Source organism: Rana temporaria, chromosome 2 (genome assembly GCF_905171775.1).
Source record: "Rana temporaria chromosome 2, aRanTem1.1, whole genome shotgun sequence".
NCBI lineage: Eukaryota > Metazoa > Chordata > Amphibia > Anura > Ranidae > Rana > Rana temporaria.
In genome coordinates this window covers 533,372,617-533,390,755 of record NC_053490.1, presented here as the reverse complement: position 1 = coordinate 533,390,755, position 18,139 = coordinate 533,372,617, and the positions used below count along the sequence as shown (strand labels likewise).

General features: G+C 46.4%; 1 protein-coding gene across 1 annotated transcript in view; it reads left to right on the top strand.

Moving 5' to 3' along the window:
* The window catches only part of CASR (calcium sensing receptor), a 139,016-nt gene that overhangs the window by 108,213 nt on the left and 12,664 nt on the right, over positions 1-18,139 (top strand). The window lies entirely within an intron of this gene.

The following is an 18,139-nucleotide window of genomic DNA, read 5'->3' as shown; positions in this document are numbered from 1 at the left end:
TGACCTCTAATGTGATGGGAGGGCCACGGACCACTGATGTGATGGGAGGGCCACAGACCACTGATGTGATGGGGGACCTCTGATGTGAAGAGGGGGATCTCTCATATAAAGAGGGGCCTCTGATGTGATGGGGGACCTTTTATGTGATGGGGGACCTCTGATGTAATGGAAGGACCTGGAACTCTGATGTGATGGGAGGACCTATGATGTGATGGGAGGAACTCTGATGTGAAGGAAGGGACCTCTGATGTGAAGGAAGGGACCTCTGATGTGATGGGGGGGGACCTCTGATGCGATGGGGGGACCTCTGATGCGATGGGGGGGGACCTCTGATGCGATGGGGGGGACCTCTGATGCGATGGGGGGACCTCTGATGCGATGGGGGGGACCTCTGATGCGATGTGGGGACCTCTGATGCGATGGGGGGGACCTCTGATGCGATGGGGGGGACCTCTGATGCGATGGGGGGACCTCTGATGCGATGGGGGGGACCTCTGATGCAATGGGGGGACCTCTGATGCAATGGGGGGACCTCTGATGTGATGGAAGGGACCTCTAAGGGGACCTCTAATGCGATGGGGGGACCTCTGATGCGATGGGGGGGACCTCTGATGCGATGGGGGGGACCTCTGATGCGATGGGGGGGGACCTCTGATGATGCGATGGGGGGACCTCTGATGATGCGATGGGGGGACCTCTGATGATGCGATGGGGGGACCTCTGATGCAGATAGTGTCTTGGTTGGGATTCAGATGACCCTGGTGCAGCAAGGCAGACGTGTTAACCACTAAGCTATTCCATATGTCACCTTTTGTGGAATATGGGCCATGATATGATACACACTAACCGAGTATAAAGGCTGCCAAAAAAACAAGGTGCTTCCTTCCTGTCTCCATGGAGAACACAGACCGGTTACATTGATGGTATAATAATAGCAATCTGTTGTTTGTATAAAACTTTGCGCTCTTCACCGCTTCCAGGAAAACGGAGATAATAATGTTTTCTGTGAGTGTGAAGGACGATTGTTACAATGTAATCACCTTAGAATATAATCTGTTACAATCACTACATCGCAGCATGCATTCACAACCATGTATACTTTACGGCATAACAGGTGTGTGACGCGGCCCCCATATGTCCGTCTGTTTGCCTATCATAGTATTGCCGTTCGTTGTTTCCCGTATTGAGGTGGAGCGGCGCAATATCTTTCCCTTCATCTACTATTCTGAGGGGGACCTTCACCCACTTACAGCTCTAAGAGAATTATATTTCCAGATTCATAAACACCCGTAACCAGTGGCGGATGGTGCTCAAAATTTTTGGGGGGGCGCAAACATACGAAAATAAAAAAACAATTGCAGCCTCACTGTGCCCATCAATTGTCACCACTGTGCCATGCCATCAAATGCAGCCACTGTGCCATGCCATCATATGTCACCACTGTGCCATCATATGTCACCACTGTGCCATCATATGTCACCACTGTGCCATGCCATCAAACGCAGCCACTGTGCCATCATATGTCACCACTGTGCCATCATATGTCACCACTGTGCCATCAATTGTTACCACTATGCCATGCCATCAAACATAGCCACTGTGCCCAGCAATATTGTAGCCACTGTACCCAGCAATATTGTAGCCACTGTGCCCAGCATTTGTCACCACTGTGCCCAGCAATATTGTAGCCACTGTGCCCAGCATTTGTCACCACTGTGCCCAGCATTTGTCGCCACTGTGCCCAGCAATTGTCGCCACTGTGCCCAGCATTTGTCGCCACTGTGCCCAGCAATTGTCGCCACTGTGCCCAGCAATTGTCGCCACTGTGCCCAGCAATTGTCGCCACTGTGCCCAGCAATTGTCGCCACTGTGCCCTGTAAAATGCTTTTTAACTCAAAAAAGTGTATTTTTTCCCAAAAAATATTTGCTTGTAAGACCGCTGTGCAAATACAGTGTGACATAAAGTATTGCAACGACCGCCATTTTATTCTCTAGGCTGTCTGTAAAAAAAAAATTATAATATAATAACATAATGTAATTATAGAAGTAATTTTCTAGCAAAAATGTCTTTAACTTGTAAACAACAAGTCTCAAAACGAGGCTCGGTCCTTAACCACTTGCCGACCTCCTCATGTACATATACGTCAGCAGAATGGCACGGACAGGCACATGTACGTACCTATACGTCCTCTGCTTGACGTGGGTCGGGGGTCCAATCGGGCCCCCCCCCCCGCTATATGCGGCGGTCGGTAAGCCTCGGGGAGCGATCCGGGACGACGGCGCGGCTATTCGTTTCTAGCCCCCCCGTCGCGATCGCTCCCCGGAGGTGAAGAACGGGGAGAGACGTATGTAAACACGGCTTCCCCGTGCTTCACTGTGGCGGCTGCATCGATTGAGTGATCCCTTTTATAGGGAGACTCGATCGATGATGTCAGTCCTACAGCCACACCCCCCTACAGTTGTAAACACACACTAGGTGAACCCTAACTCCTACAGCTCCCCCTGTGGTTAATTCCCAAACTGCAACTGTCATTTTCACAGTAAACAATGCAATTTAAATGCATTTTTTGCTGTGAAAATGACAATGGTCCCAAAAATGTGTCAAAATTGTCCGAAGTGTCCGCCATAATGTCGCAGTCACAAAAAAAATCGCTGATTGCCGCCATTAGTAGTAAAAAAAAATAAAAAATAAAAAAAATGCAATAAAACTATCCCCTATTTTGTAAACGCTATAAATTTTGCGCAAACCAACCGATAAACGATTATTGCGATTTTTTTTACCAAAAATAGGTAGAAGAATACATATCGGCCTAAACTGAGGAAAAAAATGTTTTATATATGTTTTTGGGGATATTTATTATAGAAAAAAGTAAAAAATATTGCATTTTTTTCAAAATTGTCGCTCTATTTTTGTTTATAGCGCAAAAAATGAAAACCGCAGAGGTGATCAAATACCACCAAAAGAAAGCTCTATTTGTGGGGGAAAAAGGGACGCCAATTTTGTTTGGGAGCCACATCGCACGACTGCGCAATTGTCTGTTAAAGCGACGCAGTCCCGAACTGTAAAAACCCCTTGGGTCTTTAGGCAGCATATTGGTCCGGGGCTTAAGTGGTTAAAGGGGTTGTAAAGGTACAATTTTTTCCCCCTAAATAGCTTCCTTTACCTTAGTGCAGTCCTCCTTCACTTACCTCATCCTTCCATTTTGCTTTTCAATGCCCTTATTTCTTCTGAGAAAATAGGATTTTATACTCACCGTAAAATCTTTTTCTCCGAGTTCATGGATGGACACAGCCTTAATCTTGACATAGTGGGAAATAGCCTATCTTTAGGAGAGACTAGGCAGAAAAGTGTTAATAACTTCAAAGCCGAACCGAACCGCCCAGGGTGCGGTCCCACTGACTATATCCTCTCAGCCTGCACCAAGCAGTTCAGTTTGTAGCAAGCAGTACAAACTTTAAAGAAAAAGAGGGGTGGGTGCTGTGTCCATCCATGAACTCAGAGTACGGTGAGTATAAAATCCTATTTTCTCTTTCGTTCATGGATGGACACAGCCTTAATCCTGACCTAGTGGGACGTCCCAAAGAAGTGTAAAAATGAGGGGTGGGAACAGCATAAAAATAAACTTCACCAAAAAACAGAGCTCCTCAACTTAGGAGTTGTAACTCTAAACAACCGCCTGCAAAACTTTGCGGCCTGAAGAAGCATCCGAAGATGCACTCACATCAACTTGTAAAGTTTAGTGAAAGTGTGAGCGGGCGACCAGGTCGCCGCTTTACACACCTGGCAAACAGACGCTTGATGTCAGAAAGCCCAAGAGGCACCATTGCCCTGGTCGAATGCATCATGACAGGGAGGCGCCCGAACCTTTATGGCGTAGCCTGATCAGGATCTGTCGGATCCACCTCGAAATGGCGGCAGATGAAACCGATGGGCCCTTCTTGGGACCAGCCACCGAAACAAACCGGGAGTCTGAACTCCGGAACGGAGCAGTAACAGACAAGTATATTCTTGGGGCTAGGACAACGTCCAAGGGATGCCACGTCGTCTCCTTAGGATTCAACGGATGAGGACACAAGCATGGTAGTACAATATCTTCCTTGAGATGGAAGGTCGAAATTACCTTTGGGAAGAAAAAAGGCTGCGGATGCAGCACCACCTTATCCTTGTGGAAGATCAGATAGGGAGCCTTTCCTGACCAAAAGGACCACTTTCTAAAAAAGTTTCAACAAGGGAACTTCCCTAATGTTCTCAAACGGTGGTTTCTGAGGCACCTAGAGGTCATGCCGTTAAAGCCATTGACTGTAAAGCAGGATGACCTATGGGACCTTGCGACAGCAGGTCCTCTCGTAGCGGTAGACGCCAAGGTGCGTCTGCTATTCAAATCCCCACAGAGGTAGTGTGGGACGGGCCGGAGGGGCCACATGCCGAACCCCCTGCAGCGACTGTAAAGCAGGATGCAGTATGGGACCTTGTGACAGCAGGTCCTCTCTCAGCGTTAGACGCCAAGGGACGTCTGCTACTAGCCGCACTAGATCGGCGTACCAAGGATGCAGAGGCCAAACTGGAGCAATTAGGATCATAGGAATCCCCTCTGGAGGCCTCCACTCTGTGAAGCAGAAGAGGAGGGAGCTTTAGAGGAGGGAAGGCATAGATTAGCCGGTACTGACTCCACGGCACCACTAACGCATCTGTTGCGTCCGCCAATGGGTCTCTTGACCTGGCCACAAACCTCAATACCTTCTGATTGGGTCGAGACGCCAGGAGATCTACGTCTGGCGTGCCCCATCTTTGGCAAAGGAGCTGAAACACCTCTGGGTGTAGAGACCATTCTCCTTGCTCCAGCATCTGGCGACTCAGGTAGTCCGCCTGCCAGTTTTCCACACCCGGAATGTATATGGCCGACAGGGCCGGTACGCTCTGCCCACCTTCTGACGCTGCAGCCGAGCTTCTTGTTCCTCCTTGATGGTTGACACATGCCACCGCCGTGGCGTTGTCCGACTGGATCCTGACTGGACGCCCTTGTAGCCTCTGAGACCATGTGGAGAGGCACAGCCTGATCGCCCAAAGTTCCAGGACATTGATCGGCATATGGGAATCCTCTGGAGACCAGCGACCCTGGGTCGACTGAACCCCCCAAACTCCCCCCCCACTCCCAAACCGGTAAGGCTGGCATCCGTTGTGATGACTATCCAGTGATAAGGAAGGAACGACTTCCCAGACAGAAGTGCCGGTGAGGTCAGCCACCAAACTAGGGAGGTCCTGACCAGGTGGCTCACCAGGATTTGATAATTCAGGGATGATGGGCACTTGTCCCATCTGGAAAGAATGCCAGGGCGGGTGCGCGGGGTGCAGTTCAATCAGGCGCCACAGATATGGGGGCGCTCATGAGCCAGAGTGCTTCACTCCCTCCTCCTCTCCTTGTCTGCGTCCCTCTGGACGCCGCTGGTCACCTGCGCTCTCTCCACCCTGTTTCCTGCTCAAGCCAGCCCCTCCTGTCAGAGGAGCGTGAAGCGGCTGTTCGGAGAGAGACCCGCTCTCTCGCTCAGTGACGTTGTCGGGGGCGGGGTGCTCCATGCCGTGCAGTGCCGGAATTTGTTCTGGAATCTGGACTATGATACAATCTTCTCCACCCGGGCGGCGTGGCTCCACACTGTCCTCTTCTCTCCAGCTGCCGCCCGGGTGGGGTTTATCCTGAGGGGGGGTGTACTAATGGAGGGGGCTCTGTACAAATTGAGGGGGGTCTGTACTAATGCAAAGGGGGTCTGTACTAATGGAAGGGGGTCTGTACTAATGCAAAGGGGGTCTGTACTAATGCAAAGGAGCTCTGTACTAATGGAGGGGGCTCTTTAATAATGGAGGGGGATCTGTACTAATGAAGGGGGCTCTGTACTAATGCAAAGGGGGTCTGTACTAATGGAAGGGGTCTGTACTAATGCAAAGGGGGTCTGTACTAATGGAATGGGTCTGTACTAATGCAAAGGAGCTCTGTACTAATGGAGGGGGCTCTGTACTAATGCAAAGGGGGTCTGTACTAATGAAAAGGGGGTCTGTACTAATGGAGGGGGCTCTGTACTACTGCAAAGGGGGATATGGCCCTTTACTCACCTTTCCAAGGATGCCCAGCTCTGTCTTCTGTTCTTGCTAAAGCAAGGTAGTAGCTACTTACCCTTCCTGTGGGTTTATGCTGGAAGCATCCTGGACAGTGCATCTTCCGCATGGTAACGGACATGACTGTCGGCCAGGCTACTGCGACTCGGCCCTGTAGACCGGTCCTTATGCAAGCCCTGGAGCGTATAGCTCACTGGCCACCCGTAGAGCGACTGGCATGTCGTGGATAACCCAGCACGTAGCTATGGTCGGCACACGCTCGATGGCCGAAACTGGGAAGAATACAAGGATCTGGGATCCAGTCGGCAGTTGATCGAAGATCGCAGGAAAAACTTACATAAATAAAAAATCCCAAAAAATGAATCCAAACTAAAAGCCTCCAAGCCCTGGGCCTGAAGGGATCCATGTCTTCTCCTAGACTAGGCAGAAAAAAACTCAACTGCTTGGTGCAGGCTGAGAGAATAGAGTCAGTGGGACCGCACCCTGGGCGGGGTGGTTCGGCTTTGAATTTGTTAACACTTTTCTGCCTAGTCACTCCTAAAGATAGGCTATATCCCACTATGTCAAGATTAAGGCTGTGTCCATCCATGAACGAAAGAGAAATCCTCACTTCCTGTTCTTCTGTCTGTAACTCCACACAGTAATGCAAGGCTTTCTCCCTGGTGTGGAGTGTCGTGCTCGCCCCCCTCCCTTGGACTAACGGAGAGTTAGGACGCCCACTAACACACAGCTCCTTTCTCCATCTGCAACGTAGAGAGCGTCCTGACTCTCCTGTAGTCCAAGGGAGGGGGCGAGCACGACACTCCACACCAGGGAGAAAGCCTCGCATTACTGTGTGGAGCATCCCCGGTAAATGTTGATGAACCAGGAAAGGCAAAATATAAGCAGATAAATGGGGTGGATGGAGGCCGGTGGAATCACTCCCTGTTGGACACGATTTAGTATAAAATTCATAGTAAATCAATACATTTATTCAGCAGAAACCCTGCTTAGCACTGCTCAGCCTGCACATAAATCATGTAAATGAATAATACCCCCAGGGGGAGAGTTTAGGCCGATCTCCAGGCAGTTAGACACAAATTAATGCAGCTTTGTCTTCCTTAAGAGCCCATTCACACCTTGGCGTTTTGTCGCCTGTAGCGCGACGCGCACAAACGCCAGAGGGACCAAAATACATGTAAGGCTATGGGCATGGTTCACATCTGAACGCTGATGCGCCTGACGCGCATCGCATGTAGTCAATAAAAGTTCCGGACCCTTTTTTGTCGCGCATATCGCGCGATATGCGCGTATTTGAGTGTTTCCATTTCCCATAGAAAGTAATGGAAACGCTCGATTCAAGCGACTTGCGCGACAACGGGCGTTTGCTACAGGCGTTTCGTCAATAGAACTTGTCGCCCATGCAGAAGATTAAAAAAATCTACCAACATAGCAACAAGTGATGAAAAGATGATAGTTTTTCCTATTGGCTAAAAAAAAAACGTCAAAGTACAAAAACGTCGGACAACGCTGTATGCAAACGCGCATATTAGCATGAATACGCGCGACAAAACGCCGTAAAAAAAAAGCTGGAAAACGCCGCTATTGCCTACGCCTAGGTGTGAATGCAGCCTAAGGCCCCGTACACACGATAGAATCTATCCGCAGATAAATCCCAGCAAATGGGTTTCTGCGGATAGATCCTATGGTGTGTACACGCCAGCGGATCTGTTTCCGCGGAGAAATCTCCTCTGGGATGGATTCCAGCAGATCGAATATTTGTTGTGCTGCACAACATATCCATCTGCTGGAATCCATTCCAACGGATGGATCCGCTCGTCTGTACAGACTTACCGGATCCATTCGTCCAAAGGGATTCCCCGCACGCGTCGTAATGATTTGACGCATGCGTGGAATTCCTTATATGACAGCGTCGCGCCCGTCGCCGCGTCATAATCGCGGCGACGGCGCGACACGTCATCGGCAGAGGATTTCCGCGCGGATTTCAATGGGATGGTGTGTACACTCCATCCCATCGAAATCAGCGGATATCTTTGAGAGGATTTATCCGTGGAAACGGTCCGCTGGACCGTATCTGCGGATAAATCCTCTCGTGTGTATGGGGCCTAACACTTGCCAACCGCCGCATGCCTATTTACATCAACAGAATGGCACGGGCAGGCAGATTGGCGTACAGGTACGTCCATTTGAAAATCTGCCGCCCAGCGGATGCGCGCGCCACGTGCCTCGTGAGTGCGGCCGCGGGTCCCGGCCCACGATTGCGGTCGGCAAGAGCGGAACAGGGGAATGCCTTTGTAAACAAGGCATTACCCTATTCTGCCTAGTGACACTGTCACTGATGACCGTTCCCCCGTGATCGGGAAGGTCATCAGTGATGTGTCACGTGTAGCCACGCCCCCCCCTAACAGTAAGAATCACTTCCTAGGGAACACTTAACCCCCTAGTGGTTAACCCCTTCACTGCCAGTGTCATTTTTACAGTAATCAGTGCATTTGTATAGCACTGATCGCTGTAAAAATGACAATGGTCCCAAAAATGGTGTCAAAAGTTGCCGATGTGTCCGCCATAATGTCGCAGTCACGATAAAAATCGCTGATCGCCACCATAACTAGTAAAAAAAATATATAAAAAGAAAATACCATAAAACTATCCCCTATTTTGTAGACGCTATAACTTTTGCGCAAACCAAACAATAAACGCTTATTGCGATTTATTGTAGAAGAATACATGTCGGCCTAAACTGTGGAATTTTTTTTTTTTTTTATGTATTTTTGGGGGATATTAATTATAGCAAAAAGCAAAAAATATTGCATTTTTTTTTCAAAATTGTCGCTCTATTTTTGTTTATAGCGCAAAAAATAAAAACCGCACAGGTGATCAAATACCACCAAAAGAAAGCTCTATTTGTAGGAAAAGAAGGACGTCAATTTTGTTTGGGAGCCACGCCGCACCACCGCGCAATTGTCAGTTAAAACGATGCAGTGCCGAATCGCAAAAAGTGGCCTGGTCATGAACCACCAAAATGGTCCGGGGCTGAAGCGGTTAATACATCATAAAAAGTGTTTTTGCTTTTTTTTTATTATTATTCAGCTATTGTGTATCTGAATTTTACTTGGTACCATCATCTTGCATCCAGTACAGAAGCTTTTCACTGTGAGAGGGAGGGGCTTAACTGGGAGCCATTCAGGTGTGCTGCATGCAAATATGCTGACAAGGCATATGCTAATAGGAGGAAAGAGCAGAGTGATGGATGATTTCCTCAGTCTTCTGCTTTATCACTGTCCAGTTAGCCAGCTGGGGGTGAATATAATACGCTGCTGTACAGTATTGATCAGTATTGACCCTTGATGTCTTCTCCCGCCCTTGATGACGCTTCAGCCAATCAGGTTACCGGTGAACCTGATTGGCTGAGATGCCTGTCAGTCTTAGCCAAGGAACGCACCCCCGTGCGTCACTTGGATAAGAAGTGAAAAAAATTCAATGCGCTACTGTGAGTATACAGTTATGATAATAAAGCGGTGATCATAAATAAAGTATATCTGAGGCAGCTATATCTAAGAGTGTTCACATAACACAGAAATCAAAATATAAATAGACAAGTGATAAGCGCTTCAAATATGTGATCGTGATCACAACAAAGGATAATACCAATAATAAGTGCACAAACACAATAAATAACTGCACTGTGATTGGTGAAGTAAATACCAACTGGGAAAAAACCCCAAAAAATAACACAAAGATTGTGAACCTGGAATGGTAAAAATAGATCTCTGTGCAATGGACACTGTTTGGACACTTCCAATTACACAGAGATCTATTTTTACCATTCCAGGTTCACAATCTTTGTGTTATTTTTTGGGGTTTTTTCCCAGTTGGTATTTACTTCACCAATCACAGTGCAGTTATTTATTGTGTTTGTGCACTTATTATTGGTATTATCCTTTGTTGTGATCACGATCACATATTTGAAGCGCTTATCACTTGTCTATTTATATGTCACTTGGATAAGCATCTGGAAGCCAGAGGGCTGTAATCGGAAAGCCTATCAGAGCCGCTGGCTTTATTCAGATGGCCGGCCCCTCGCCAGGGGGCCGGCCATCTGAATAGTCGGCGGCAGCGGCAATACATAGATTCATGCAATGCACGAATCTATGTATTGTATCAGTGGCGGTGCGAAAGGGGGCGGCGCCCTCTATGGACGCACCGCAACTGTATGTATACAGTATATATATACATACACTGTAGATATATAGATATATATTTTTAGAATGAAATAAAAAAAATTGTTTTATTGCATTTTAGTGTAAATATGAGAACTGAGGTCTTTTCGACCCCCACATCTCATATTTAAGAGGACCTGTCATGTTTTCTCTATTACAATGGATGTTTACATTCCTTGTAATCAGGGCCGATCCTAGGCAGGGTGCACATGGTGCATTGCACCCAGGCGCCTGCAGAGGTGGGGGCGCCGAACATCTAACAGACTCTCTAACAGAAGCCCTCTCTGTGTCCATCAGAGAGCCCCCCCTCCAGGTCCCAGTAAAGTACTTTGCTTCTCTTCCTGTATTTTGTTTATTGTTAAGAGATCATGTAAGGATCCCAGGGTTATGAAGACTTTGTGGGGAAGCATCTCTGTGGTTGAGTCATTGCCAGAGAAACATTTGAAAAGGGGAGGAGTTAGTAAAACGATGACGCCCATGTGGGGGCATCAAAAATATTTCTGCACCCAGACGCCTGTGACCCTAGGATCGGCCCTGCTTGTAATAGAAATAAAAGTGACCCAAATTATTTATTTTTTAAAAACAGTGTCAAAAAAATTGAGTAAAATAAATAAAATAAAAATATTTTAAAGCGCCCCGTCCCGATGAACTTGCACGCAGAAGCAAACGCATAGGTGAGTCTTGCCCGCATATGAAAACGGTGTTCCAACCACACATGTGAGGTATCGCTGCGTTGGTTAGTGCAAGAGCAATAATTTTAGTACATTTAGAACATTATCTTTCACAATATAAAAAAAATTACCGTATTTATCGGCATATAACACGCACAGGCGTATAACACGCACCCTAACTTTAGGAGCGAAGTTTCAGGAAAAAAAACTTCCACAGCCCCCTGCGTATAACACGCAGACACAGTTTACCCTCTATTTTCAGGGTAAAAAGGTGAGTGTTATATGCCAATAAATACAGTAGGTTAACTTAACTTTTGTCTTATGTTTTTATTTTAAAAAGTGTATTTTTTCCAAAAAAAAGTGCGCTTGTAAGACTGCTGCGCAAATACAGTTTGACAAAAAGTATTGCAATCACCGCCATTTTATTCTCTAGGGTGTAAGAAAAAAAATGTATAATGTTTGAGGGTTCTAAGTAATTTTCTAGCAAAAAAAATGTTTTTAACTTGTAAACACCAAATCTAAAAAAAGAGTCTCGGCCCTTAAGTGGTTAATATACAGAGCGGACACGGACACAGCCCGCTCTCCTCTTTGAGGCAGTAGGATGGAAATGTCCATTTCTATCTGACTGCCATCCGATCCACCATCTGGCTGTTTTCGGCGGACAGGATCGGATCGGATCGGATGTCGGTGGGTGTACAGCTGCCCCTATGTGTGTGTGTGTTTTTCTCTGAATGGAAAGATACATTGTATTACCTACTAGATACATTATATAATACATTGTATCTTTTTCTCCTTTTCCAAAAAAAAAAAAAAAAAGTGTGTGTAAAAAAGATAATGGGAAAATAATAAAAAGCAAAGATAAAATAGCTAGATCAGGGATTGATCTAGGTCGGGGGTTAGGGTCAAAGGTCAGTATATTTTAACCACTTAAAGCGGGAGTTCACCCATTTAAAAAAAAAAAAAAAATCTCCCCTTAGCTTCCTGCTCGTTCGGTCTAGGGGAATCGGCTATTTATATTAAAATAGGTGCAGTACTTACCCGTTTTCGAGCTGCATCTTCTTCCGTCGCTTCCGGGTATGGGTCTTCGGGAGCCGGCGTTCCTTCTTGAGTGACAGCCTTCCGAGAGGCTTCCGACGGTCGCATCCATCGCGTCACTCGTAGCCGAAAGAAGCCGAACGTCGGTGCGGCTCTATACTGCGCCTGCGCACCGACGTTCGGCTTCTTTCGGAAAATCGTGACGCGATGGATGCGACCGTCGGAAGCCTCTCGGAAACCTGTCAATCAAGAAGGACCGCCCATTCCCGAAGCCCATACCCGGAAGCGACGGAGAGGATGCGTCTCGTAAACGGGTAAGTACTGCACATATTTTTAAATAAATTGCCGATTCCCCTAGTAATAACGAGCAGGAAGCGAAGGGGGAAAAGTGCCCTCTAAGGGTGAACCCCCGCTTTAAGACCCAGACCAATATGCAGGTAAAGGACCAGGCCCCTTTTTGCGATTCGGCACTGCGTCGCTTTAACTGACAATTGCGCGGTCGTGCGACGTGGCTCCCAAACAAAATTGGCGTCCTTTTTTTCCCACAAATAGAGCTTTCTTTTGGTGGTGTTTGATCACCTCTGCGGTTTTTATTTTTTCCGCTATAAACAAAAATAGAGCGACAATTTAAAAAAAAAAAATCAAGATTTTTTACTTTTTCCTATAATAAATATCCCCCAAAAATATATATAAAAAAAAAATGTTTTCCTCAGTTTAGGCCGATACGTATTCTTCTACCTATTTTTGGTAAAAAAAAACGTTTATCGATTGGTTTGCGCAAAATTTATAGCGTTTACAAAATAGGGGATAGTTTTATGGCATTTTTATAAAAAAAATGTTTTTAATACTAATGGTGGCGATCAGCGATTTGATTTTTTTTCATGACTGCAACATTATGGCGGACACATCGGACACTTTTGACACATTTTTGGGACCATTGTCATTTTCACAGCAAAAAGTGCTATAAAAATGCACTGTTTACTGTGAAAATTACAATTGCAGTTTGGGAACCACTAGGGGGCGCTGAAGTGTGACCTCATATGTGTTTCTAACTGTAGGGGGCGGGGCTGGACGTGTGACGTCATTGATCGCCTTTCTCTATATCGGGGAACAGACGATCAATGACAGTGCCACAGTGAAGAACGGGGAAGCTGTGTTTACACTCACCTCTCCCCGTTCTTCAGCTCCTGTGACCGATCACGGGACTCCAGCAGCGATCGGGTCCCGCGACCGCGGTCACGGAGCTTCGGACCGGGTCGCGGGCGTGCGTGACCCACGGCTGGGCACGTGCCTGTGCCCAGCCGTGCCATTCTGCCGACGTATATCGGCGTTAGACGGTCCTTAAGTGGTTAACCATTAGCCGCCATCATTCTACTGCGGCAGGTTGGCTCACCTGCGCAAATTGCCATAGCTGTACGTCAGCCCTTTAAACAACTATAGCAGGCGCACGCGCCCCACCGGTCATGCGCAATCGCGGGCATGAGAGCCTGAACTGGGATGTGTGTGTGTGTGTGTGTGTGTGTGTTTGTTTAAACACACACACATCCCCATTCTGTCAGGAGAGGAGAGACAGATCGTGTGTTCCTACAGATGGTGTGCTCCTCCTCTAGTCAGTCCCATCCCCCTACAGTTAGAAACACACACGAGGGAACACATTTGACCCCTTGATCGCCCCCTTGAGAACCCTAGGATTCCTTCTGAGGTTGCTAGGGGTTCCCTGAGCTATGGCTGATTGATCTCTCATTTGATAGTTCCCTCATAGTCCTGAGGCCATCTGGCATAGCCAGCTGCAAGACACTAGTGATCTTCTTCAGATATCTGTAAGGGCTCCTTCACATGTGATGTTGGGGGGGCGATAAAAGTTTGACCGCTCGCCTGAACACTAACATACAGCGGCTGTATACGTTCTGTGCCACTTTTGAGGACTGCAGTGTAGATGGGATCTTTCTTCTTGGGCAGTTACTGTGGTCTATGGTTTTCTTTTTTTTTTTTATTTCTCCACCAAGAAGGGGCGTAAGTCAGCCATTCTCAATCAGGGTTCTTTAGATCGCTAGGGTTTCTCCTAGACATGTGCACTGCCGAAAAATTTCACTTTTCTGAATTTTTTGGGAAATTCTGTCAATTCCAAAGTTCAAGAATTCTGAAAATTTAAAAAATTGTGATTTTGGAAATTTGAAAAATTCACATTTTCCTATTTTGAGATTCTGAATTTTCAAATTTTCGAGTTTCCGATTCTCAAAATTTCAGAGTTTTCAAATTATGGAATTTCTAATTTTCTAATCTCCGATTTTCGAATTGCCAAACTCCAATTTCCGTTTTTTTCTGAAATTCCAGAATTTCCGTAAATTCTTAAAATTTGAAATGCAAAAATCAAAATTTTCCGATTTTCGAAATTCACAATTTTCGAAATTCAGAATTTTAAATTTTCGAAATTCAGAATTTCCGAAAATTTGTAAATTCGAAGATTCTGAATTCAGGATTTTCGAAATTCAGGATTTTCGAAATTCAGGATTTTCGAAATTCAGGATTTTCGAAATTCAGAATTTTTGAAATTCAGAATTTTTGAAATTCGGTAATTCCAAAAATTTGGAAATTGAAAAAGTCAGAAAATCAGAAATTTCGGAATTAACGAATTTCTCAAAGTTTGGTAAAAACCGAATTCGGAACGAAACAAATCGCACATGTCTTGTTCCTCCAGGGGTTTCTAGGGGTTCTTTGAGCTGTGGCTGATTGATCTCCCATTGGATAGTGCCCTCATAGTTCTGGGACCACTTAGCAGAGCCAGTGATCTTTTTCAGGGCTCGTTTTCACGTGATGTTGGGACCAATAAAACAAGGTGGTTGAGATGTGGTTTGACTATCAGCCTGAACAATGCTGTACACATGCCACAGCAAAACCTGAACAGCATGTTGCTTTCCGCATGCGGTGCTGCTGCCAAATGCGACCACTGCAGTTCTATGGGGCTGCACCAGAAGCGCTTGTGCAACTGTGTGCAATGCATAAGTTACAGTAGTATGGCAATTATGGGGTTAAAACAGGCAGTGAGGAGGCAACATATCACTTCCTTTCCGCCTGTCAGACAGCAGGGGTGCCTGCTGAAGTTCTGTATAAGCCCTAAGGGTGATATACTGACCATCACAGTAAGGCAGGGCAAAAGGGGAAGCTGCCCTGGGCCCTGTCATCGCCCAAAGCAGCTGCCTCATACTTGCCAACTATCCCAGTTTATATTCCCTTGTCCCTTGAAGTTTTTAGTCCTGTGCTGTGTCCCGATATCTCAGTGTGAAGTGCTTACTACACTTTTTTAAGACCGAGTACAAGTACCGATACTTTTTTTCAAGTACTCGCCGATACCGAATACCGATACTTTTTTGTAATCTCATGTGACAGCGGCACATGTGTCAGTATGTTTTTTTTTTTATCTTTAACAATTTGTTTTTAATTTTTTAATTTTTTAAATATTTTTTACAATTTTTTTATTTATACTTTCTTCTTTTTTTTTAAGGGGGGGGGGGGGTCCGTGTCAGTGTGTTTTTTCTTACATTTTTTTATTTTCTACAATCATTTTTTTTATTCTTTTTTTTTTTATTATTATTTATTTATTTTTTCAGCACTGTTGGGGGGGTCTTTGGTGAGATATCAGGGGTCTTAACAGACCTCCGACATCTTCCCTTTGAGACAGGGAAAGGGACTAGGGACACATGTTCCCCTGTCCCTTTCTCAGCAGCATCAGCTGCGCTGAAAATGAATGGAGTGAAGACAGCGTCTTCTCTTCATTCATAAACTGAAACATTTGTAAACACAGGTTACAAGGTTTCAGTTATGTGAATCTGTCCATTCACATAACTGAAACCTTGTAACCTGTGTTTACAAATGTTTCAGTTTATGAATGAAGAGAAGCCGCTGTCTTCACTCCATTCATTTTCAGCGCAGCTGATGCTGCTGAGAAAGGGACAGGGGAACATGTGTCCCTGACTCTGTCCATTCGGAGCAGTAAGGAGCCGGATTTACCGGCTCCTACCCCGCTCTCCATCCTGACATTTCCAGGGGGTGGAGGAGGAGCATGGAAAGGGAGAGAAACACGGCGGCATACACGGGATACACGGCGGCATACACGGCGGGATACATGGAGGGAGGGAGACAGACTGCAGCAAAACGGAGGGGGGCTGGAGCAAGGGCGGATCCAGAGTCTAGTCTCGGGAGGGGCACTGCCAGAAAATAAGGTGTTGCTTACAGAACTCAATTAGGTGTCCCGTGTGTCCGCTGCAATGTTGCAGTACCGCTAAAAAATCAATGATCGCCGCCATTACTAGTAAAAAATATTTAAACATAAATGCCATAAATCTATCCCATAGTTTGTAGACGATTGTCAGGGACTGCAGACATGATACAAGAGATGGTCAGAGACTGCAGACGTGGTACAAGAGATGGTCAGAGACTGCAGACATGATACAGGAGATGGTCATAAACTGCAGACGTGGTACAAAAGATGGTCAGAGACTGCAGACGTGGTACAAAAGATGGTCAGGGACTGCAGACATGATACAGGAGATGGTCAGAGACTGCAGACGTGGTACAAGAGATGGTCAGAGACTGCAGACATGGTACAAGGGATGGTCAGAGACTGCAGACATGGTACAAGGGATGGTCAGAGACTGCAGACATGGTACAAGAGATGGTCAGAGAATGCAGACATGGTACAAGAGATGGTCAGAGACTGCAGACATGGTACAAGAGATGGTCAGAGAATGCAGACATGATACAAGAGATGGTCAGAGAATGCAGACATGGTACAAGAGATGGTCAGAGACTGCAGACATGGTACAAGAGATGGTCAGAGACTGCAGACATGGTACAAGAGATGGTCAGAGACTGCAGACATGGTACAAGAGATGGTCAGAGACTGCAGACATGGTACAAGAGATGGTCAGAGACTGCAGACATGGTACAAGGGATGGTCAGAGACTGCAGACATGGTACAAGGGATGGTCAGAGACTGCAGACATGGTACAAGGGATGGTCAGAGACTGCAGACATGGTACAAGAGATGGTCAGAGAATGCAGACATGGTACAAGAGATGGTCAGAGACTGCAGACATGGTACAAGAGATGGTCAGAGAATGCAGACATGATACAAGAGATGGTCAGAGAATGCAGACATGGTACAAGAGATGGTCAGAGACTGCAGACATGGTACAAGAGATGGTCAGAGACTGCAGACATGGTACAAGAGATGGTCAGAGACTGCAGACATGGTACAAGAGATGGTCAGAGACTGCAGACATGGTACAAGAGATGGTCAGAGACTGCAGACATGGTACAAGGGATGGTCAGAGACTGCAGACATGGTACAAGGGATGGTCAGAGACTGCAGACATGGTACAAGAGATGGTCAGAGACTGCAGACATGGTACAAGAGATGGTCAGAGACTGCAGACATGGTACAAGAGATGGTCAGAGACTGCAGACATGGTACAAGGGATGGTCAGAGACTGCAGACATGGTACAAGGGATGGTCAGAGACTGCAGACATGGTACAAGAGATGGTCAGAGACTGCAGACATGGTACAAGAGATGGTCAGAGACTGCAGACATGGTACAAGAGATGGTCAGAGACTGCAGACATGGTACAAGAGATGGTCAGAGACTGCAGACATGGTACAAGGGATTGCCCTGCAAGTACTCAGGCAAATGCTTGGTATCGGTCCCGATACCGATACTAGTATCGGTATCGGGACAACCCTAGTACAGATGACTCACCTGCAGACCCTGTGTTTACATGTAAATAAATGTCATTCATATGTAAATATCATCAGGATTCATATGTAAATAGCTGAGGCCAGCGGCATTCATATGTAAATAAAGGCGGCAAGAATTTTTTTGCCCAGGGTCCAATCAACATTAAAGATTGCCCTGCAGTAAGGAGAGCATTGATCCCCGGGGGAATTGCCTTAGCAGAGGTTTCCCAAGATCTGAAAATTTGCTCAAGGTTTCCTCTGGGGTAAAAAAAGTTGACCGCTATAAACTTTGGATAGGCTTTTGGATCTCAGATTTTGAATATTTTACGGTGCCGCACCTCGGTTATCAAAGTGTTCCTTGCCTTTTAA